The 25,781-nt window shown below is 48.3% G+C and overlaps 1 protein-coding gene across 1 annotated transcript in view; it reads left to right on the forward strand.

Annotated features, from left to right (window-relative positions):
* The window catches only part of LOC146867262 (transmembrane protein 150A-like), a 640,885-nt gene that overhangs the window by 63,235 nt on the left and 551,869 nt on the right, over positions 1 to 25,781 (forward strand). The window lies entirely within an intron of this gene.

The raw sequence follows: 25,781 nt of genomic DNA on the forward strand, positions 1-25,781 counted from the left end.
GAACGAACTGCGTTAAGTGGGCGCGCACGCCACAAATGGCGTAAAGTAACTTAGCATTTAAAAAAACGTACAAATTCACTGAAAAAACCATAGGTTTCACACATGTTATAGTTAGCTGGACATTTTACTGATAAAAAACCAATGAAATTCCCCCGTTATAGTTACTGTAGGCAACTATAACTCACGCGACCGTAATCCTCTGCTGATGACATATGTGTCTTTATGAAAAAAAAATATTTGTAATATATGTATAGCTAAAATTTAATGGAAGAAGACATGGGCAAATAAGTGTCTAAATACAGTATTAGCATCAGCAGAGGATTACGGTCGCGTGAGTTATAGTTGCCTACAGTAACTATAACGGGGGAATTTCATTGGTTTTTTATCAGTAAAATGTCCAGCTAACTATAACATGTGTGAAACCTATGGTTTTTTCAGTGAATATATATATATATATATATATATATATATATATATATATATATATCACAGGAAAGACCACTCAATTCGGAATGACCCAAGGACACAGCGGGGATTCTTTCAGGAGTCCTTTATTCACCCTTTGCGCAGCGTAATGCATTTCGGCCAGAGCGGCCTTCCTCAGACGCCATTGCAACTAGAGGGTACCGTCTCCCTCCTTCATTTATTGTTGCGGTGCTCCCATTGGTGGGAGAGCAGCTGATCCTGTTCAACTGGCGGCAGCTGTGATCACATGCGAGACCGCAACTCCCAGAATGCACTGGCATGGCAAATGCGTTGACAGGAAGGTAAGTTCATCTTTTATGCTGCAATTCCGTGTGAAGGGGGGGCCGTGTAGTTGCAGGAACCCTCCTAAAATGAAAGTGTCAAGGCTCCCTCGGGTCCCCAGCGCCCCAGCCTCGAGTTCAGAACAAATCGGGCCGTGGAGAGCACTGCAGTGAGTCCTCCCTCCCGTGCAGTCACGGTCTGTCTACTGACAGCAGCCTTAGGCTTGATCCGTTCTCGTGGCGGTCCCGGTAATCACCAATCCCTTGGTAGCCACAACAAAGATGCCAGTAAAATCCGGGACTCTTGACAGGGCGGGTCCTTGTACCGCACTTCTGGCTCGTGCGGAAAATATCACAGGAAAGACCACTCAATTCGGAATGACCCAAGGACACAGCGGGGATTCTTTCAGGAGTCCTTTATTCATCCTTTGCGCAGCGTAATGCATTTCGGCCAGAGCGGCCTTCCTCAGACGCCATTGCAACTAGAGGGTACCGTCTCCCTCCTTCATTTATTGTTGCGATGCTCCCATTGGTGGGAGAGCAGCTGATCCTGTTCAACTGGCGGCAGCTGTGATCACATGCGAGACCGCAACTCCCAGAATGCACTGGCATGGCAAATGCGTTGACAGGAAGGTAAGTTCATCTTTTATGCTGCAATTCCGTGTGAAGGGGGGGCCGTGTAGTTGCAGGAACCCTCCTAAAATGAAAGTGTCAAGGCTCCCTCGGGTCCCCAGCGCCCCAGCCTCGAGTTCAGAACAAATCTGGCCGTGGAGAGCACTGCAGTGAGTCCTCCCTCCCGTGCAGTCACAGTCTGTCTACTGACAGCAGCCTTAGGCTTGATCCGTTCTCGTGGCGGTCCCGGTAATCACCAATCCCTTGGTAGCCACATATATATATATATAGAGATAGAGATAGAGATAGAGATATAGATAGATAGATATATTATCCTCCATATATCTCCAAAAGAGACACTGGGCACTCCGGGCTCCTTAAATCCAAACGTGCAACCCACTGCTGACAAACGCATTTCGGCCTTTGCCAATGTCATTGACAAAGGCCAAGGCGCCAACACCCGTTTGACAGCAGTGGATTGCACGTAAAATTAAAATAAACTCATTGGATTGCCCAGAGTCTCTTTTGGAAATATACATTGCACAAGTCCGTCCTCATGAGCTGGAAGCACCCACCGTGAGGAGAGCGATAGCCTTTGACGGGATGAGTGGAATATATATATATATATATATATATATATATATATATATATATATATATATATATATATATAATTATACACCACAAACCTCGCTTTACTGTCTTCTCCAAAACAAATGAGCGTAGACCCAGGTTTGGTGCAATTTATATTTATTTCAACACACCATCAGTCACAAATACTGCAATTATTTTTATTCAGCCACCTTGTCCACCATGACGCGTTTCGGCCTCGCGGCCTTGTTCACATAACGCACTACGTTTATATTTCAGTGTTTTGGAGCACACTGCTATAGCCCAGATAGTGCTAATGGGCTGCTTTCTTGCTGCTTATTTTATTTTATCTGCAGTGTGCCACATCCATGTGGCCTCTGCTTTTAAACCGGACAACCACCTCGAAATAATATTAGACAGACTGTAGTATTATTGTTTTACCATTCCAAGGTGGCCAACACGTTGATTAAAAATGTGGTGTTCCTTGCTTCCCATTGGTCAGCACCTCTTCTGGCCTCTGGGGTCTTCATCTGTCTCCCTGCCGTGGGGCATGAACCAAGTACAGATTCCTGCCTGCAGCCTGTGTCCTTTCACTGGCTGCAGGCTTTTGTAGGTACTCTTTTGTTACTTTTTGAAATGCTCTTTTATTGAGTGCATGTCTCTGCAGACCCTCTCCTTCACTCCCACCTGTATTTACCCCATCACACCCACCCACCATTGTTTTTCACCCACCTCGCCACCCTCCTCCCACTTGCCATTGTTTCTCACTCCCTCTCCTCCCAATTGCAGTTTTCTCATCCACCCCTAGGCCTCCGTTCACTCGCTGTTGTTTCTCATCCACCCCTGGCACACCTCCTGATCGCTGTTTTTCATCCAAACCCAACTACCCTCCTACCGCTCTCCAATGTGTTTTTCAACCTCCTCCCTCAGATTGCTTGACCACCTCCCCCCCAGCCTGCCCTGCGCTATTTTTTAAACATGTTGCATAGCAGCACAAGATATTGTGCAACATGGCTTAAAGGGGATAAAAAGCACAATGATGCAGTCAACGCTGTCCGAGTCATAGATGTTATTTGTTTTTTACTTTAAACCATTTTGCACAGCCGTTCGCTCTGCTGGGCAATATGTAAAAAAAAAAAAACATTGACAAAGCCAATAGATTTCCCATATATAAAACCTTTTGTCTTTGACAATGCTTATTTTAACATGGGGATTGGTTTTAGCAACTCCTCTCACTTTGCAGTTAGAGAAGGAAAGGTAAAGTGAATTGTGTGACATTGTTGCTGAGGTACAGAGAGTGGTAAAGGAAGGGCTATGGGAAGTAATTTTTTGTAACGCAAAATGTAAATACCTGTAAATTAACTGTATGCATTCAACCGTTAGGAAAGCAAAAATAAAGTCATTTTTTGTAATTCTGAATTGTGATGGAAACAAAGATTTTAATAGGATCAAAACAAATCAAGACACGTAAGTTGGTGGCGCCCAAGTAAGTATTCACTGAAACTAGGGGTGGGCGGAATTTGCGAAATTCACTTTCGCGAAAATGTTAAAAATCTCCGCAAACACGTGGAAATATCGCGAAGATGCGGAAGTTTTTTTCCCGCCTGTTCGCGGTATTTTCTGCGTGGTCGCGGCTCGCCAACTTATCCATGCGGTTGCGGCCATCTTGTTTTCACTTGTCTCGCGGTGCATGATCGCGAGAAGAAAGACGTGATTGCGCGACGCATGACGTTACTGCGGGCGCGAACTGTCGCGAGACAGCGCAAATGGCTACCAACAATCCAACATCTCGTGGAGAACGCGACCGGATCGGGAAAACTTGTCGGCAAACGCGGGGATTCAGGTAAGGCGATCGCGCGCACGCGAATGTATTATTTTACAGCGTGAGCAAGAAACAAATTATCGCTAAGCTGGGGAATGTGGAAATTTTGACATTTTCGAGCTTTCCGCGGAACGGGAAAATGCAAAATTATCGCAATTTCCGCGAACGGAACGGAACGGAATTTTGGCACAGGCCTAACTGAAACCCGGTTTCCACACATTACCATTTGTTTGCAATATAGTTCCACCAGTAAAACTATATTTCTGCAAATGTACTGGCGATTTATCTGGAAAATGTGTCTGTAAATGACAGTGAGCGCACTATATCGCACAATGCTTTAGCTACATTAAAAAAATTGTCGCCTCATGTCCAGTAAAGCTCGGTGGGTCGCAAAAGTTTGCTTAGAGTAACACAAACAATGTAAGGCTGCCCGGGGGGGGGGGTTGCGCAGCGGCCCGCCCCTTGAGGGCGGCCGCCTTAGTGCCACAGGAAGGCACAGGGGTGGGAGGTCGTGTCCCTGGGCTTGACCTAGGGAGACCCCAGTCAGGAAGCTGCTTCCGGCGGGGAGGAGCCAAGGGGGGGGGTACATATTCGGTCCCCGCCCCCTCCTCGCCCTCTTGTCCGCTCGTTTGCCTTGCCGGTCGTCCGAGTCCCTCGCCGCCGTCTGCGTTGGGGACAGCGAGGTTAGTGTGAATTGTATCGCGCCAAGCGCCTGGATGACGTACTCCGGCGCTGCGCTGTGGCACCGGGTTGCACGAGTGGATGTGGCACTTCAGCTTGGCCTGCCGACTTCGGTGCGGGGACCAGTGTTAGCACATCGGTGAGTCTGTTGCGACTAGTGTAGCACCCCCTACAAATGAATTTGTCTCGCGCTGCTCGGGTCATAATGCGAATGGGGGTAGCTCAGTTGGTAGAGCTCTTCGATTGCGTGTGGAAGGCCCCGGCAGGGCCAGATTTAAGGCATCGCAGCGAGTCCTGGCTTCTTGGGGGCTCCGAGTTTGTAAGTTAGTATTCCTTTTGAAGCACCGGATGCTGCGTTTCTTTCTTTCCGCGGCAATTAGCAAGCCTCACATAATTGTCAAGATTACTGGTGTGATTAATTATCTTCCTGGAGAGCGAGCAGGATTTTGGATAGTTGGGGGGTTTGACTTCTGTGAAGTTCGGGCAGAGGGTTAATACGCCTACTGCAAAGAACGTGTGCCAAGTATATAACAGAGTGCGTATGATGTAAATAGGTCAGCTGGTTACTATTTGCAAAGGAGGCCTCTTTTGTTACTCGCAATTTATATTAGTCCTAATACTCAACAGTGAGCTACACACGTTCGTATAGAACTGCAGATACACCGCAAGCGTACATTATTTGAACATTGATTAAGGTTGCAAATGGGTGCGCCCATTTTAAAAAAGGTGGCCCTCCCCCCCCCCCCCCCCCCCCCACGCCAAGATGCGGCGATGGCGCAGGATTGTCAAGGGCTCTGAGCGCTGGAGGGGGAGTGTGAGTGCAGGCCCATTGAGCGCGGGTGCTACATCGGTGCAGTTTCGAGTGCTTTTGTTGTAGGCCCCTTGCGTAGTTAGCAGTGGCACCATTGGGAATAACCCGCGCTGCCCTGACGCCGTTGCTAGCAGCGGCTGTGTCTGCGCAAACATGCCTGTGAGTAACCGCGTGAGCCGGGATCTTACTGAGATGGCGCCAGAAGGGCTCCTGGGCCTTGCACTTTTATGGAAGTGACCGGGGGTCAAGTTTGAGAGTGGAAGAAGCGTTCGGAGGACTATAGGAGAGAAGGGGCAGGACTGCGGCAGTCAATGAGTAGGCCTCTATCCGCCCTGTGTTCTTTAGTTCATCTCTGGGGTGTCATTATCCTTAACGATCCGCACCGGGCTGTCCAGCAGACTGCTTTTCTTGCTGGTCTGTTTTAGATCCGGGTAGTGTGCACGGCTGTTGCAAGCTCATGTGATGGACTCCGATGTCCATCGTAGGTAGTGTTTATGAACGAGAGCGTTCACTAGTCTTGTAGAAGTGTGCCATATTGACATCGTCCCTATATCTTAAGGTGGAATATGCATGTGTCCTACATATTCGGGGGCTCTACAAATTGGTTTGCACACGGCAGGCGGAGAATGACACAGGGCCGCCCTTATAATTGTAATTGTTTGGAACGCGATAGCGTGTGGATGTTGTCACAATCCTTATGTGAATCTCCTGAAATTAGTTATTTAGGCATATTGTTTTGAGGTGGGGCGGCCTGTTGCGCACGTGGAGCGTGGTCTCTGGGTGGCGGGCCGTGAGCAGCGCTGGCGGTCCCACACATCCGGGTGCCAGGGCCCTCCCGCGCGGGGGTGGTAGTGGATAACGACCTGAACGCGGGTTACCACCCGGGGGGGGGGGGGGGCGGCCCCCGAGGCTGGGCTCTGCTGGGTTAGCGTGGGGCTCCACTCGCACTCCACTTTTGGTTCGTATTCAGACAATCCATGCCTACCACTTACGCTGGGGTGAGTCGCATTGTATGGGGCCGGCTAGTAGTGGAGGACTTTTTGTTCCTCAGCCTATACAAGGCTAGAGTTGTAAATGCTCAAAAAACCCATAAGAAAAAGAAGACCTCTGATGTAATATACAAGATTATTCCGTATCGAAGCCCCTTTTTTTGTACAGGAGGGTGTGGTGCCCCTGAAATGTGCCCTCTCGAATGATGTCTCGTCTGCACTGGAGTATGGTTAATAGTATAATTCCCTGTGTTATTAAGGTTATTGGTCCAAAGTGAAACCATATTGCTAAGCCGGAGGTTAGGAGAAGGGCTGCATTGGCTCCTGTGAGGGGTCAAGGGCTGGGGTCTACTATATGATAGGCGTGTGCTTGGTGTGCCATTAGACGTTTTCTTGTAAATAGAGGCTTAATAGAAGGACGAAGACGTAAGCCTGGATTATGGCCACTGCAATTTCTAGGAGTGTTAGCAAGAACAGGACAATTATTGTAATACAGAGATGGCTGGCATTAGGAGCATCGGGGCCAAAACGGCTGTGGAGATTAAGTGAATAAGCAATTGGCCTGCTGTTAGGTAGGGCGGTGCACCGGGGCCCAGCGCACCAAGTGCTTGTCTTGGGGGGTGCCGGGTTTGGAAGTTTATTTCGCTTCTTGAAGCACCGGATGCTCCGTTCACCCCCGCGGCGATTCCAGGCCTCACATAAATATCAGGACAAGGCGTGTGATTCTTTCTTCCTGGAGAGCGAGCAGGATTTGTATAGTTGAGGTTGACTTCGGTGAAGTTCGTGCAGAGGGTTAATTTGCCTGCTGCATAGAACGTGTGCCAAGTAGATTACAGAGTGCGTATGATGTAAATAGGTCAGCAGGTCACTGTTTTCAAAAGAGGCATCCTTTGGTTATTTGCAAAGCATACATTATTAGAACATTGATTATTGTGGCAAAACAGGTAATTGGGCCAGAACGCGACTCTGAGCATGTGATTTTCTGCACTAAACATCCTTTAACTATATTGCCTACCAGTAGGGATGACATGAGACTCATACACCTTGAGTCCTTTGGCTTAGGTAACATTTGTGATACACCGATTCACACGCATATGAATTATTGGCTCTGCGTAATGTGTGTGCGATGCAAAGTGTTCGAACACTCTACAAGGGTAGGAGTGTCGCTATATACTAATTCAATGCAGCTGAGTGTGGTTAGGGAGACTTGGTCACTGTTAAAGGGGGCTAGTGAGAGAATGCGTGGTGAAGGTGGCGTTGGGGGTGCCAACAAACATGGTTGCACAAGGCGCCACCAACACCTAGGCCGGTCCCGGGTTTTACCCCGGGCACCTCCAGTTCTATCCGGTTGAGGGGGGGACCTCGCCTGGCTTGGGCGCCCCTCCTGTCCGCGTGCCTTGCAGTCCAGGTGCCGGGGCTCGCCATGAGCGCATTTCATCCATATATCCAGCAGCATTGTGTGCGTGGATGCGTGCACCAGTTATGGATAATTTTAATCAGTCTAAGCAGCCTGGGCTGTGGAAACGTGCTAGCGCTGGACGCGGGTTTCTGAGCAGCGGCCCGTGCACAGGCACACATTCATTTACAAATTAAAAACTGGTGAATAGCGAAAACAGTCCAGGAGCTTGGCTTTTGCCTGGTCTCAGCGCGGTTTCTCCTGCGGTCGGGACTATGCAGTGATAAAGTGTAGTTTGGTAGACTGTTGTAATAGAGATGCAACTTCTAAGTGACTGATTAGGATTTACAGTCTCATATGTATGGCTAGGGGTATCATGTTTGGTATGTGCAGCAATATTAGGCAGGGGCCTGCATCTTAAGCAACAGTCAGCGCTCTAAGCTAACGTTGCAACTTTATTCACTAGCCCAGTTGCTGCTGATTTCTTAGGCAACTAACTACCAGTGACTAAGCCTACACCCCTGACGTGCCGGGGATGTCTTGCTGGATCTTATATCGGCATGCAATGACAGAAACAGCAAATCACCAGTCGAGAGGGGCGTCACCTAGGCACAGAATAGCTTCCTCAAGCACAGGGGGACCCGGGTGCAGGTACTCAGGGTGTCACCAGGGACAGGTTTACATGATGTTTTATGGTTGCAGCGACACAAGAGGGGACTCCGGGTGCATCACTCGGGTGTGGTCACGGGGTGCAAGCACGCACAAGTTGCCTCGGCCTGCAAAGCACGCTTCCGGGGTGAGGACCGGATTTGCCCTGGGGGAGGCCTTGGGTGTTCAGCACAGCTACCGACTCGGTTGGCTACACTAGTCATTAATTTGTGTTCCCGATTTCCCTTATATTGAGCATGGGGAGCGGGTGCAACATGCTCCTGTCTGGCTATGTTTCGCGGTCTTGGAACGATTTGAGGTGTGGTGTCCTCCGGGCTGCCGCATGCGTGTCTCCTCGCAGTCGGCGGTCAAAGCGACATTAGATATGGTGTTGATGTTTTCTGTCATCTTGCGGCCTATCTCAGACTATGCGTGGGGGTGTGCGTTTCATATAGGTGCAGGGTCATCCGCGGGGGTAGAGCTTTAGGCGCTGGTTGTCTTTCCATCGGGTCGGTTTGATGCGGGTTGGTGGTTTTTTGGGCACAGCCACGTGGTGGTGCTTTGTGTTTGACCGGGGTTAGCCTTCCTTTAATCCCCCCGCTTGTCACGCACGGTTGTAAGACGGGGGGGGGGCAACTAGCCCTGTGCTGATTGAGTTGTTACTACGGTTATTCGTATCAGACACATCAGGCGATCGTTGCACCCTACAATAGGTACTCTAGGCCGCGGTCCTCCACTACACACATCTCCAGATAGGACGGCCCCTTCCCCCCCCTCCAATTCCTGGAGCAATAGGGGTCCGCGAGCTCCCACGTCATTTGGTAGGAGGATTTCGTAGAGTCTTGGGGTAGGTCACAGGCTGCTTCCTCTCGCTGTGTTTGTTCTGCTAGGTGTGGTCGGGCCAAGTGACGGAGGAGAGCAACCATCGCGTGGTATATCTGGGCAGGAAGGAACAGGCAAGATTGTAGCATAGGCAGATAGTGGTACTTATCGGGGACTGGATGGTGGTCTCAATGGCATGCCGCCATGCTAGGGGACCATGTACCTAGGTCACGTGCATCAGGCAGTGACAGGTGAACTGGGACCATGTGTACTAGAATATACAGGAGTGGTTCCCACCACGGTCGGTCAGATGGGAAGTTGTCATCTTGATTCTCACTGGATACCCTCACTCCATCACGCCTATTGTAAGCTGAGGATGCCTGTTGACGCTGTTAGACCTGCTATTAGTTAGTACACCCACTGTTGTGCCTTGGCCCGGTTTGTCTCGCATCAGGGCCAGTTTGGGGGTACCGGCGAGTTGTTTGCTCCACGGCTGAAGCGGGCGCTGCTAGAACAGGGCAAGATTGATGAGGCCAGGAAGCATGCCAAAGGTCTTTTCGGCACTGGCAGAATGGTGCAGGCTGCGAAGTAGTGCCATTACAGAACATGGATTTGTCAACATTCAGCTAGGAATGATTAGCAGCAGGAAGGTATTAAACCATGGTGAGCAATTGGTTTTGGGTTCGTGCTCAACAGGAGCAAGGGATTTGCTTTCTGTCCCATCAGGGTCAGGGACCGTCTATAGCACCAGGTACTGTAATGCTGACATCTTCACCCTGGGCTGGGGGGTCAATGCCTTCCAACTTTACAGCCAGACTCATAGCAGGCAAAGGCATACTTGCGATGGTGCAATAGGCACTCAGCAGTCGAGTTAGATGGGTCATCATACCCCGGTATGACGCAGTGATGAAACCTGGTTGTGGCTACACACGACCAGGCACTCGAGGGCAGCTGGGGCGGGGGTGTGTCAGTGCCAAGAGGGTGCGGGTTGCCTGAGTAGGGCTGCCGGCTTGGCGGGAGCACTACTCGGATCGCCACAAGGGCACGTTTGTTTCATAGAAAGTTGAATTGTTACTTTTATGGCATGGTGCCAGTTGCTTTAGTTATGCGCATGTTTCTTGGCAGCGTCAGAAACATTCAGAACTCAATGCTGGTGGTTAGCTTGTTGTCAGGCTGTTCAGAGGTATTTTAGCTCGGCATGGCCAAGCATGGATTATAGGCCGGTGGTCTGCCCTGGGATTCGTGTTAACAGGCAGGTGAGGCAGCAGAACTTGGAGGGGCTTGGGTTTGGCCTCGGGGTTCTAGGGCGGAGCCTGGTTGCTCACTTAGTAGCACGCCCTTGAGTTAGACGAAACAGGTACCTTGATGCGAGCATCAGTACCGGGTAACTTCTCCCCCCTCCAGCACTGGCTGGCAGCTATGCAGGTGGCCTTCCAACAGGGCCATGGTCCATATGATTAAGGGAAGCACCAGGGTAACACTTTGGGCTACAATCTGCAGGAGAACAATTTGGCTTTCCCAGTATTCAAATAGAGAAGCATTTTACACGTGGTTCTCCTCTGTGGTCACTCTGTCCTGTCTCTCCCTGGTATAATAGCAGAATTTTGGGAGGGCAAGGCTTCACTTTGGGTGGTGACTGATGGAATACGATGGGCGTACTCCAACGGAGTGAAAGAGGAAGGAAGGTAGGCTTGTCAACCCTCACCTCCTCCCGCAAGGGCTCTGCCAGGCAGGAGTGGGCGGAGCCTGGTTGCTCACTTAGTAGCCCGTCCTTGAGTTCGACGAAACAGGTACCATGGATGCGAGTATCGGTACCGGGTAACGTATCCTGCCCTCCAGCACTGGCTGGCAGCTATGCAGGTTGTGGAAGTGGCCTTCCTCGGGGGCGATATGTCCACATGATTGAGGGAAACCCCAGGGTAATGCTTTTGGGCTACCAATTAGCAAGAGAACAATTGGCGTACCCAGTATCCAAGATAGTGAAGAATTTTACACGTTGGTCCTCCTCTGTTGTCACTCAGTCCTGTCTCTCCCTGGTATACTAGCAAAAGTTTGGGAGGGCAAGGCTTCTCATTTGGTGGTGACTCTTGGAATGCGATGGACATACTCCAACTGAGTGAAGGAGGAGGTAAGGCGGGCTTGTCAACTCTTACCCCTCCCGCATTGGCACTGTCAGGCACGAGTGTCTTGTCAAGGGGATTGTGCTTCAACCATTCAAAGGCTACCTTGGACCAACGCCTAGTTTTAGGTTTACGGTCATTTCAGTCAAAATCCACGGGGGAGTTAGAAAGGATGAGGGCACCTGTCCTGTGGGGCAGGCCGCCCGCCGGTCCAGCTGGGCGTAGATTGTCTTGGCTGGACCTGGGAGAAGCCCGGTATCAGTTGCTGTAGGTAAAAAGGTCCACCGGGAGCCATGCGCAGTTGCGCAGAGCAAAGAGGTTTTGGGCTTCATCAGGCATGGTCTTACACACGCCAAGTCCACAGGGTGCCGGGAGGGAGATGGGGTGCACCTCTCTGGTTTAGGCACGGTTCTTTTCCTACTGGACCTAGGGGAAGCTTTGGCTGCAGCAGGTTGTAAGGAAATAGGTCTACCTTGGTGGGGGGCCCTGGTAGTGACGGTGGCCACTCCCAAGGCTGTGGAGGAGTTACAGGGCGATCCAGGGTCTGCACATACCAAGGGGTATAGCATGCAGCAGCACCGTGTGGTGCTAAGCCAGGATACCCAGGGATCTTTTAGCGTGTCCACTGGAAGACCTACGGCGCCCCGCTAACCGACAGGCGGTTGTGGGTCTGAGCAACCGGGGGCTGCCATGTATGCTCCGCCCACCCATCACGGGGGGGCGTGGTGAAGCATGTGGACTGGAGGTCCACGGATGGGAGGGGGGGGACACTCCCAACATTTGGTAGACACCAATTGGCGTTGCCATGGTGACTCTAGGCTTATCAGACGGGCAGGCGGCATGGGGCTGGCCTGCCCTGGGATCGCCCGTAAGATAACCCACCGTGTTTGCATATTTATTATGCTAATAAACCTGCAGCAATATTTCTCCACTTCATTCAGTGTCATGTGTTTTATTATGATTATGTACTGATGTGTGCTATGATAACGGTTGCCGATATTGGCACTATGTAAGGCTGCCCGGGGGGGGGTTGCGCAGCGGCCCGCCCCTTGAGGGCGGCCGCCTTAGTGCCACAGGAAGGCACAGGGGTGGGAGGTCGTGTCCCTGGGCTTGACCTAGGGAGACCCCAGTCAGGAAGCTGCTTCCGGCGGGGAGGAGCCAAGGGGGGGGGTACATATTCGGTCCCCGCCCCCTCCTCGCCCTCTTGTCCGCTCGTTTGCCTTGCCCGCCCATCCGCTTACCCGGCATCTGGAGGGACAAGAAGGGGGGGGAGGTTTTTTCTAACAATTTTCACTTTGTGTTGCAGGAGGAGTTACAGGGCGATCCAGGGTCTGCACATACCAAGGGGTATAGCATGCAGCAGCACCGTGTGGTGCTAAGCCAGGATACCCAGGGATCTTTTAGCGTGTCCACTGGAAGACCTACGGCGCCCCGCTAACCGACAGGCGGTTGTGGGTCTGAGCAACCGGGGGCTGCCATGTATGCTCCGCCCACCCATCACGGGGGGGCGTGGTGAAGCATGTGGACTGGAGGTCCACGGATGGGAGGGGGGGGACCCTCCCAACATTTGGTAGACACCAATTGGCGTTGCCATGGTGACTCTAGGCTTATCAGACGGGCAGGCGGCATGGGGCTGGCCTGCCCTGGGATCGCCCGTAAGATAACCCACCGTGTTTGCATATTTATTATGCTAATAAACCTGCAGCAATATTTCTCCACTTCATTCAGTGTCATGTGTTTTATTATGATTATGTACTGATGTGTGCTATGATAACGGTTGCCGATATTGGCACTAACGACCACGCAGACCGTGTGTTGTGAAATTTGTTCTTACTAGCAAACTACTTTCAAAATCGGAGCCTGAGTGATTCAGGACACATTTAAATGGTGCTTTTAGATGCTTTCTTTGTTATTCCACAGAACAATCCTGTTTGAAATGGAATGCATGTCAAGGGAAGGGCTGTTTTAGGGGTCTTTCCACTTCACTAGTGTCACAAACCGTGGTAATTTTAAATGGCTGTAGTAATAACGTTGATTCTACTGCATTTTTACGGCAATAAGATGTTTCCCCGAGTGTCACGAAAAACGAACTGAAATGTCATACCTAAGTACAGTGAAAAATGTGCAAAGTCGCACAATAGGAAAAAAACTTGTCAGCTACGCGCGTACGTTTTCATAGACATATAGTGCGTGCTATTTGGGTGGTCTTTGGTACCTGGTTGTAAGAGGCGGCTCGGTTGCATCTGACGTGATGGCCAGTACTCGAGTGGCGAGCAGACGCGAATCCATTTGCTTTGGAAATCGGCAACTGTTACTACCGTGTTTGCCCATGACACGGTTGTGCTCTTGAACCCTGAATCTGATTGGCAGAACCCGAGGCCAGAGTGGCGCGATAAGACAAATCCGTCTGACCAGCCACGTGGCCCGGTTTGACCATGACTAGTTCTTGATTTAACTCTGGCATTTCTTTGACCTTTGTGCGTTGAGTGGAGCGTCAAGTGCCGGTTTAGCTGCTACAGTGTGTGTGGGCAGTTGTCTGCAAAGCGACGCAGTGGGAACGGAGCAGCGCGCGCTTGATTGATTCTCGCGCCCTGGTCTTCTGTGAAAGCACACTTTTCTCCCCTTCCGTTTACTCCCCCTTGAGCTATGCCGTGCACATAAATTATGTAGGAACTGAGACAAAGGCAAATAACACGAGGTGTCCAATATCCCAGAGATCTCCTGCCTCTATGGGATAGTGTAGTAAGTATTCCAGGGGCCCTGGTGCACCAAGGAAACTGCCCCCTTCACTGCTTGTTGGGTTAGTAAAATAGAGAAATTTATCAGGGTTCAGTTGGTTGGACACGGTACCACTGCACCTGCTGCACCCATGGGAGCTATGGCTCTGATCCAGGGCGCCAACAACGTAATCAAGACTACATTTGACTCCAGATTAATATATGTGTGTTCTTATTTTCCTTGAGGCACAGTCGATTATTTCCTGTGAACTTTCTCCTGTAAGGATTCGTTTTTTCCACTCTTATGAAGTAAAAAAAACAAGTCCCCAGTTCTACACCATACAGTGTGCCAAGGCTTCCAAAGTTAAATTTGAATAACGATTAATTGAAATTCCGACGAAATGCCACTTTGTTCAACAGCCTAGCATATGTCTATAATGCAAACCAACAAGCATTGGCAAAGACACAAGGTCTCACCTATGCAAGAGCTATTGGCTTTGCCAATAGGTTTTAGCCATGTTGTACACCAGCATGGTTGTTGTTCAGCATGACTAAAAGTTAGTGGTGTAGAGGAGAGTGGCATGGATTATCGTAGAGTGGGATGCGAATAGTGGATTAGAGTGTAGTGGCATAGAGTGTTGTGTATTGGAATGGCATAGACTGGAGTCGCGTGGAGTGCCGTAGAGTGTACTGTTGTACAGTGCATTGGTGTAGAGTCTTGCAAAGTATAGTGGCGTAGAGTTCAGCTGTGTACAATGCAATGTCGTAGAATGCACTGGCGTAGATTAGAGTGCTGCATAGTAGAGTGCAGTGGTGTAGAGTAGAGTAGAATGGCATAAAGTGTAGTGGCAGAGAGTGGTGCAGAGTTGAGTGGCATAGAGTGAAGAGTAGAGTATAGTGCCATAAAGTGCAGTGGCGTAGACTGCAGTGGTGCAGAGTAGAGTGGCATAAACTGCAGTGACACAGAGTACAGTTGTGTACAGTGCAGTGGTGTAGAGTGGACTGGTGCAAAGTACAGTGGCGCAGAGTATAGTGGTGTAGAATTCAGCCGTTTACAATGCAGCATCGTAGAATGCAGTGTCGTAGATTAGAGTGGTGTATAGTAGAGTGCAGTGGTTAAGACTGCAGTGGTGCAGAATAGAGTGGCATGAAGTGCAGTGACAGAGTACAGTCGTGTAGAGTGCAGTGGCTCAGAGTAGAGTGACAGTGTGCATTGTCATAGAGTGGCACAGTGCTGCAGTGGCGTAGAGTGCATTTGCATAGAATGCACTAGTGTGGAGTAGATTTGCGTAGATTTTAGTGGTGTAGAGTGCAATGTTTCAGAGTAGAGTATTGTAGAGTGGTGTAGAGTGGCAAAGAGTACAGTGGTGCAGTGGCGTAGAGTGCAGTCATGTAGAGTGCAGGGGTTTGGAGTAGAAGAGTAGCGTGGGATGCAGTGGTGGAGAGTGAAGTGGTGTAGAGTAGATTGTTTCAGAGTAGAGTGAAGTGGTGCAGGGTAGAGTGTAATAGCTTAGAGTGCATGCAGAGTAGATTAGAATTGGGTACAGTGGATTGATGTAGAGTGCTGGGGCATAGAGTTGAGTGGTACAGAGTAGGTTGCATTGGCATAAAGTGTTTTTGGCATAGAACACAGTGTTGTAGAGTGCAGTGTTTCAGAGTGGCGTAGAGTGGAGTGGCATAGAGTGGAGTAGAGTGAAGTGTGCTTGACTGGAGTGGTGTAGCGTGGCCTGGAGTGCATTGGCATTAGGAAGAGTGGTGTACAGTAGAGAGGCATAAGGTGCAGTGGTGTGGAGTGGTGTAAAGTACAGTGCAGTGGCGTGTAGAGTGGAGTGGCGTATAATGGTGTATTCATGGTGTAGTAGCACACTGACATTTCAGACAACACACTTTCAATTGAAATAACCAGTACATTTGCAGAGAAGTACAATTTTACTTACAAAATTATACAGTTTACAAATACTTGCACAGTTCATCTAAATGTTGTGTGCTAGAAAAAAACACTTTCCTTCCCCCAGTATCCAGAAAGATTGTCACATACATCGTCTCACTTTGAAGTCAGCAAAAGGAAAGATAAGAACAAGATTTACAGGTCTCTTTACATAGGAGCACTTGAGGAGGAATACAAGGAGAGGTAGTTTGAAAAGGCTTTGCTCCTTGGGAGGACAAACTCTTTCTGGACAGTCTAACCCAAATGAAGCCAGCAAATATAAAGCCAGAAAATGTAAGTTATAAACCACAAAGCCATTGGTAAGCAAGGGGCGGGATGCTTTCCCAGGGAAGCTTTCTGAATGTCCCCAGCAAACGAGGCAGCGCAGCTTTGACTGAAAAAAACGTTTTTAATTGTTCTTACTGTTGCAGGTATCCATCTTTTATACAATGTAAATTCCAGCCATTATTGACTCTTGTATTATAAATAGGGCTTCCTGTTTTATGGTATTTATTTTTTTGTCATTTCCGTCTGTATTTATACATATTTATTTCTTGTCATTTCCGTCTGTATTTATCATGGGTTTTGTGAAGAAAGTAAAGCTGAAACTGGTATATTTCCACATTTATTTAACCAATAAATATGCAGTCATGCTTGAATGCCTGCCAGATTTCAGTGATCTGAATACCCGCAGGAGATAAATCAATGCACTTATGAAAAATGCACATTTCAGTATCCGCCTTGTGCATAGCTACTGCTGTTTAAGCCTCTTTACTAAAATGCATTTATTTTTTAACCCCTTTATGTATCAATCCACAGTTATTGGTCTGGCAGTCATGACAAAGTGTATTTAGAATCACTCAAATACCACCCAATTTCTGTTTTTATCCACATTTAAAAGAAAATAAATGGTTTTCTGTCTGTATTTACTGTAAAAATCAGTGAAAACGTGGAGCCTTAATTATATGACGCAGCAGGGCTGCTGTTCAAATCTCTGTAGGTTGCCCTTAGATCTCGGCGTTATACCACTGAGCTTTTTTTTTTCTTTTTTCAAAATACTTTATTGATTTTCACAAGGTATACAGAAAGCATGTAGTAGGATAAGCAAGGGTATTCAAGGCAAAATTTTACATGTGCATACATAGCGTGAGGGTAATGCGCCTTTACGGATAACATGAGCCTAACCCAGGCGACCAATGATAGAAGAAAAAAGGGCAGGCAAAGGAAGGGAAAAAGGAAAGGAGAAGAGAGGGAGGAGCTACGGCTAGGCGAGCTGTAACATCGCTTTTGCATATCTATGCATATGTTGGCACAAGGGCGTCTGATATTGGCAAAATTACATAATATCCCAGACTAGTACCTGTAACAATGAGTATTTCACTTAAATACAATTATTCAGATTGAGCGACAGTAAGGTCACCGGATATGATTCCGTGGTGAGCGCTTTGTTTAGATGCGTTTCTAGACTCTTACGAACCGCTGAGCCTTTTTCTGAGTTGAACATAAAATGTGTCTAACCTTTCTTGTTAATAGTCATTTCACATCTGAAGTTGCACTCGGCGTAAAACGATGATGTGTATCTTCATGGGTGGATTATTACTTTCTGGGGTAATTGGACTGGTTAATATCAGGTGATATAACATTTTGGAAAATATTTATTTCTACCACATTAAATCAGAAAAGATCTTTCAGCATTTCAGATGTCAAGAGCACTGGAAGTTCATTAATTTTGTCTGTAGATTTTGGATTTGAGCCTATCAGTATTGGCGACCGTGCCACACACCTTTCAATGCGTTTGCATGGAAAAGTACTGGCGAGCCACTGTTGTCTCACAGTACAATTTGTACTAACAGGAAAAAACCACAAATGTTGATTATTTGATGCGCACACAAAAAAATGTCTTTCCTTCATCATTTCGGATTAAGTGTGCACCTAGGGAATGACATTGTTATGCTATATTGCATTTCCAGTTGAGTTATAGATGATGACAAAAAAGATGAGGCCTATTAAATGATGGCATTGAAATATTATTTGTATAAAAAAATCCTTCTTTTCACTGAGTCAAAAATGTGTGGGTTTACTGCGAACAACCACAGGCCGGGGAGGTGTAGCTGGACCAGAGAGAGGCCGGTGGTTAACTCACGAGGGGGTGGGAGCCATCAGGGGCGGCCAGCCACCATCGGCGAAATGGTGAGGCGGCATTAGCCAGCGTGGTTTGAAATGGCCAATAAAAGAGAAGGAGGGGCCAGCACACAGCCAAAGGGCTGCAAGTGGTCCCTCGTCACAGTATCATCCCAGGAAACGTACGTTGAACTGCCAAGGACATCGCCTAATAAGAGTGTTACAATATCCGTTCGAGTCTCGCTTACAGGACCCAATTCGATTGCATGACGAGCAAACCTGCACACGATTTACGGGGGACCGGGGATAACGCACCGCAAACCTGCTTGCTTCAGAGAGGATGCACCGGACGGTGAAAAAGAGCAGGAGTTTGCTCCACGCTGAGTGCCGCAACCGGACTAATCACCAGAGGGCTGTCCGGCCCGGCGTGAGTAAGGGCATGGCCTGCCCGTAAGGAACTGCATCATATTATTGAGCAGGCCAGAGAATCTGCGGGCAGTAGTGACTTGGCTGATTCCTGGAACAGGCTCTGACAGGGCCGGACTGTCCGTAGCAGGCACCGGGCATTTCGCTGGTGGGCCGCCAGGGCGGGGGCCAGTTTTGAGGCCCTGTTTTTGTTACCGTGGGCTGGCAACATCGACCCCCTGTAACAAAATCGGCCGAAACGGGCCCTAGCAAACACCTCCCCCACCACTGGTGGGCAGCCGAGCAGTTTGGCAGGGCTGGTTTCGGTTCCCAGTCCAGCCCTGGGCGCTGGCCCCCCACAGACTGGGAAAGACATATACGTACCCTGCAAGAGAGGGAGAAGTAGCAAGCAGGCGCGCAACACCCATTGGACTCAAAGGGCTTCAGCCCCCCCCCCCCCCCGTCGTGTGTGGCAGCCCGGGATGAGACAGCTTCCGGGCGCACACACAGCCGCACCCGAGCACTTCACAGGTCTTTAAAAGACCATTTGCATGTTAATCAGGCCTTGCTGTTGTTTCACCCCTTCTAAGTGCCCCTGCAGCTCCACTCTGCCTATTGCTTAAAGATTCAGCCCCCCTGAAACTTTTTCTTAGCCCCCCCGAAATTTGGCTCTAGTTGCGCCTCTGGTAGCAAGTGCATCTGGCTACCACGGGCGTGAGGTCGTGTGCACTCCATGAGCAGCGGTAGCTTGAGGGAGCAGTTATTTCATACCAGTTAAAGCCCTGGCCTCACGGGCTAGGTGTACAAAGACAGGATGGTGCTGGGGCGGCAACAGGCATAGGTAACTATGGCACGCAGGTAGGTGTGATCATTTCCGTGCATCAGGGCACCCCAGAATTACAGGGTCCCCTTGAGCAATATCAAAGGTGGCATCCATGGGTGCAAGACAGCTTGCCCCATCATAGTGGGCCCGGTGCGCTAGGGTGGCTGAACTGAGGTCTCCTGCTGTCACCCCCCATACACTAGGGCAGCATGGTGGCCCCGGCAAGGAGTGGGAGGCTCGTCTTCACATACTTTGCTTCAAGTGGCTGGTCAGGAGTAGGGTGATAGCAAGGTCAGGGGCCCAAAGGTACTACGGGAACAACACAGGGGCATGCGCAGTAAGTGGACGGCCCCCATAACAAGGAGCTGGATGTACCCCTTATAACTGTTGAAGCGGCGGGAGGTAGCAGTCCAGGAACCAGCAATATTGGGGCAGCCGCAAGACGCCAAGCTGATGGAAAGGGCAGATAGCATTGCTAGCAGCCAGGTAATTTTACCAGTGGCCACAAGAGTGGGATGGAAGGACCACTGGACAGTCTGGTGGGAAGCACGGAACCCACTAAAGTCTGGTGTGGTCCACCGACTTCCACAGCTACCAGGAAAACAGCCAGCAGCGAATATATAACCTGTCACCCGGGGACCCCCCTATCATTGCACGGGAAGCAGGGTTTGCTAGCCTCATTCCCCTGGCCATGAAGGAGAGAATTCGGAACAAGGAATATATTGACATTTTCTCATTATTGTAAGTGCTGCAAGCGAGGTTAGGCTTGCAGGACATAAAGGATGAGGACAACAGGAACAGGCGCAAGCCTTGAAAAGAGCGATCTTTTGATAAGTGGCTCCAAGCAATTAGAACACTAGTATGCATATTTGAAGAGATGTTCCACCAGAACTCAGCTACCCTCTTTCTATATGAGAAGAAGGTTCATAAAGCGCAGCACAAGCATAAGCGCGAGGTATAGGCACGATCCGATCCAGGCTTTAGGGAAAAAATGCAAAACTCGCCCATCATTGACTGGGACCATCAGAACGTAACCGGTTTCACACACCACATGGTGGCAGCGTGTGAAGGGGGTAAGCGCGCAGGAGTCGAATTTTAGAGGACACCGTTGAAGAGGTAAACAGGAGGACCATCAGCAGAGCAACAGAAATAGGCATCTCCTTGGGGGAAGGTTGGGGAAAGGCTGTGCAGCAGCATGCTGGATATACGACAAAGATAAATGTAATTGGAGCCAATCCTGCAAATTCAGACACACATGTTGCAGTTGTGGGTGTTCCCACTGCTCGGTCAATTGTAAAAAACAACAAAAAAACACAAGCCACCAGTGATGAAACAAACGCCAAAAAGAGCTGATGCCCTTGAGGGTTAACCAGAGGGTCACTGGTGGAAAGATCGGGTACGGTGGCACCAGCCCCCGTCCGAGTCAAAGAACTTACACTAATGTTCAATAGATATGACAAGCTTGAAGATGCACGTATGCTAGCAAAAGGTTTCAAGGAAGGCTTCATCATTCCTCATCATGGTCCACAGGCGGATCGCTTTAGCTGGAATCTTAAGTCAGTATCTGAGAATATGAAATTAGCAAGAATTAAAGTGCCTAGGGAGCTTCAGTTGGACCACTTGGTAGGCCTGTTTGCATGCCCGCCGCTCGAAAATGTTGTGGTCTCTCTGCTACGCGTGGTCCCAAAGAAGGAGGCTAGTAAGTTCAGGCTCTTACGCCATCTCTCATTCCCCAGGGGATTCTCAGTCAATGACAGGCTGGAGCAGGAGCTGTGCTCGGTAGCCTACACCACGCTGGGCAACGCAGTGGATATGCTGAGATCAGCAAGGGGTCGGGCTTTGATGGCCAAGGCAGACATAGAATCCACCTTCTCCCGGTGCGCCCGAGCAACTACCACCTACTGGGCTTTGAGCTGGGCGTTTTTTTTTTTTTGCTACGGCAAATGTCTCACTATGGGTTACGAGATTTCCTGTTCTTACTTCGAAACCTTTCGTACCTTCCTGGAGTGGGCACTGGGTGAAAGGCACCCAGCAGGACGGTGCCTGCACTACCGTAATAATTTTCTCTTCAGTGGGGACCTGGATACTAAGCAAGTAGTACCTTACTGGGTCACTTTAGTGTGCCAGCAGATAAGCTAGGCATGCATCTAGTGCCTTACAAAATGGAGGGCCCCACCACCCAACATTCTTAGGTACAGACCTGGACCCAAAAGCGAACCATCAACGAGATTCAACAGTTGATATGCAAACTGAACTTTGCTTGTAGGGTGATCCATGCAGACAGAACATTCACCTTGCACCTGTTATGGCTGACGAAGGAGCTTAGCTAGCAACACCATCGGGTCAGGCTAACACACGTAGTGAAAGAGGACTTACAGCATTGAGCTCTCGGCTTCAACGGAACTCTGGAATGGCAAGGAACCCTGGGCCTCAGCCAGGAAGTTGGAACTGTTCACAGACGCAGCAGGGGGAGAAACCGCCTGGTGCGTTGAACGATGGCCTGCTTCCTGACAGGAGAGGCAGCTGACAAAGAACATCACGTTCTTCGGGCTCTTTCTCATCATGGAAGCGTTTTTGGTGTGGAAGGACAGACTCGCTAACAGACAGACTACACTATGGTCAGACAACCACGCAGTGGTGCAGGCGCTCAATCTGGGGGCGGCCCACTGCCCAAGGGTTTTGAACTTGTTGCACCAGCTAGTCAGCTGCCATCTGAGCACAAACATAGCAATCAATACCAGGCACATGTTGGGTAGTGTGACCTGCCGCCTCTTACAACTCTGAGTTCTAGTCCCGAGCAAGGCCAAGTCATCGTTCCCTTCATCCAAATTTGGTACATTTAGGTACCTGTTGTTTACAGTGCCTCAAGGCGGCATAACAGTGCCAGGAAGCACTTCATATGGAATTAATTCGTTATTATGGTTGCACAGTAGAGAAACCACAGTTGCCCATAAAAGTTAGATAGAGCATTAAACAGTTAGGACAAAGGAAAGTGCATTTTCTCCTGGCTGTAGCAAGTTATATGTTGAGGGCAAAGTCTTATATTCTGTTCTCATCCACATTGTAAATGCTAAAACACAGACGGTCATTCAATTATTTCAAAGAAAAGATTATTTTTAACATTTCCCATAACGGTTTAAATTTTAGAACAAGGTAGGAAAATGTCTGTGCCCTCTGCTGTAGCACTGCGCATCAGACAACATGCCCTCTCTGACAGAATGAGTGTTAGGGTGAACAAGGGAAACTGCCCAAGGTTTGCCCTCTCTAGGATATTATGACTTGGTCCAAAGAAAGAGGAACCTGTGCCATCACTCGGGACATTCTAGGATTTTCGGTAAAGGAAAGAATAAGGTATACCATAACATAAGTCACTATGCAATGGAGATGGTATTGTCTTTCCAAGGATTTTATAGATAGGGCCACTGGAATTAGGCAGCGGAGGGGCCAAACCTTGAAGCAGGATTTACTAAATTATACAGCAAGAGAAGGCAGATTACGGAGCATAATGCGGCACATTTGTGATAGTATTAGTCTATTACTTTGTAATTTTCTTACACATATTAACACTTTTTTGGCTAAGGTTTCTCCTCGTTAATATCAGTCTAACTCCCAAAAACACCTATAAACAAGTGAAAGATGACCAGTCAACCTTTGTGAAGGGCCTTCCACTGCACAGCAAAACATGTTGCTCCGTTTTTAGCAACTTTTGATCTTTTTGAGTTAAATACAAAATGTTTGTTGCTAAAATCTGCAGTTTATGCAGCAGATGATGGATTGTGCAGCAAATCCATAATTATGGAGAAAATGCTGCTGCCACGAAATCTCATAATTCTATTTCCCATAATTATAAGATTTTGACAAATGAGCATAAAGATGAGTCCTCCCACTGAACACTGTAGGATTGAGGATCAAGAGAAAATATCGATAAGGGAATATATTCAATCTTGTGCCTAATGATTGGGTTATTACAGGAAGCGAGATGGTCCAACCTGTTAACATTTTTAAATAAAAAGTTGTAAAAAGAGTAAAGGAAAAAAAACACTAACGTCGAAGAGTAAACCTTTTTGCACAAAACTGTTGCAGAGCAAAAGGAGAACAGCAAAACAACTTTTCACGTGCAGACCTGTGTGGTAAGAATACAGATATTCAGAAAAATATTAGCTGTGCAGAAAATAAGTAAAGAAGTAAAGTCCGCATTTAACAAAGCGGACACCAGAGAACAGGCATGCCACTGGATAATAATTAATATTTCTTGAATCTCTTTATTTTTTTAGTTTGGATCCCATTGTTGAGAGCTGGTACTAAAGAATCTGCTTTTAATAATACACAGATCATGTGCAGGGGGGGGGGGGCTGGAGCAGTGCTTGAAATGGAAAATTAGAAGTGCAGGTACTCTGTAGCAGAGTACCTGCTTGTTTCTGAGAAGTGCCGGTACTCTCCAATTAAAAGTATAGCATTTCTCTTAAGAAGTGCCGGCACTCTCCCACCCAAAATAAAAAAGTGCCGGTACTCCGTACCGTACAGTACCGGCCCATTTAAAGCACTGTGCTGGAGGGAGGATTGGAGGTTTCGGGTGAATCGATGTAATTTGCCTCTTGTTACTATATAACGGTATGGAAGATGCATTCACTCTTTAACTCCAAATCTCCTGAGTTGTTTTGAGAAAGTTAAAGTTTTAGATTTGCCACCATTTAACTTTATGTTGGTTAATGCCCTGCCCAATGGACGCCGCAGTCTGGTCAACAGCAGGCATGATGTCCAAGGCTAAAAAAGCGGCCAGAGCTGCAGTCTGTCTCAGCGAGGTGGGTGGATGCTCCATGCGTTAATGCACTTTAGCACTATATGATGACCTATGATACTAACGTGTCGCTACGGAACTAAAGCTTCGCTTTTCTCGATTTTGAACTTTTAAAAGTAATTTTGTTAGTATTTTTGCTTTTGACATTTAACGCAACCATTTTGTGGGTGTGGGGTCATAATGTGGTAGTCTGCTATCTTTTTTTGCACTGCCTTTGAGGCAGCCATTGCTAAACAGCATTTTACGGGATATCTAGCTACAGCCTTAAGTAAACTCACTACTGCTAGTTATAGGGGTGTTATGTGGCCATGTGGAGAAAGGAGGACATAGGATAAAAGCCTTTTGTGGTCCCATAACCCTGAGGTAAAAAGCTATGCCTTGGTTCATGGCTGTGGTCAGGGCTGGCTTTAGGGCAGTGCGACGGGTGCGGCCACACTGAGTGCTGACCTGTGTAGGGAGCGCTGATCTCGGGGGGGGGGGGGGGGAGTGCTGTTTTTAGCAATAACTTATGATTGGGGAGATGAGGGGCCCTTTTGCCAGGTAGTAGTGAGAGAATCAGAACAGGCGGTCATGGAGTGTGGGGGCGCCAAAAAGGATTGTCGCGCCGGGCGCCACCAGCAATAAAGCCGGCCCTGGCTGTGGTCACTCTGTTTCTTAAAATGCACATGTCCAAGCTGCTCCTAAAAATGTATTTTAAAAAATTGTTTTGCAGTTGCGATTTTGGATCTTTCACAATATAGGTATATTTGGGATTTACTTTTTCGTACTTGTGACTGTCCATGCTTGAGCATCTTCATTTTAGTTATTCCAGGACAGGTAGCAAAATCTGGATGGGTTGAACACAACATGGCTACTATTTACAGATGTGAAACTATATCTATGGCCTTTGATTCAGAATGTGATAACTGATGAGCCCTAGCAGGAAAGAAGCATGCATTTTTCTCCTAAATGGTAGATAACCCTAAAGTTCCAAACAGTTGGTGTAAATATGAATCCCTGCACATTAGAGATAATTTTGCTAACTACGTCAGGTGACCTGAGTGCAAAGCAATGACCTTTCCTCTCCAGCTAAACATCGAACCTGTCTGCGTGATCGTACTTGTGCCATCGATGGCTATTTTAAGGCCACTGAGAATAGTATAGATGATGGGGCATCCCTGGCGGCTCTATCCTTTCAAAGCAGAAATACAAGGATACATCCATCATCTTCAATCTGGTTGGTAGTGCAGTGCTAAGCGGCTCTGAACACTTGAGGTTCGCCTTGTTTTGATTTTCATGGCAATGATCCATGTTTTATTCCATCAGCATGAATGACCATGTAAATTGAAACTTGAAAATGTTGTATTAAAGCTACTCGGTGTCTGGATACTTCTGGTATATCCAATACTTGTTTCTTAACTTGTGGTTCTGCATGCTTTTGTGCTGTCTTAAGGTTGCATCAAAAACGGTGGTGTTTACAGCTGAGGTCTATTTCTTCTAGCATTCAGGAAAAGGTCGGAGAAGCTGGGACCTTGCTCCTTTTCTCATTAATTTCTCGGCATCTGTGAGCCGATCCTAATGGCTACTTCCATTTGAAATGTTCCTTTCAGCATCTCTATACGATGTCATAGAGGGCTATTTTCCCATTTTAAACCTTAGCAAACCCATTGCCTACAACTCCAAATGCACTGCTTTGTGCTTCCATGTATTTGTTGCTTGGTACTACATTTCCTAGAGATCTCAAGTCTCACTCATCACGAGTGAGACTCACAC

The sequence above is a fragment of the Triturus cristatus genome, chromosome 1_2, assembly GCF_964204655.1.
Source record: "Triturus cristatus chromosome 1_2, aTriCri1.1, whole genome shotgun sequence".
Classification (NCBI taxonomy): Eukaryota; Metazoa; Chordata; class Amphibia; order Caudata; family Salamandridae; genus Triturus; species Triturus cristatus.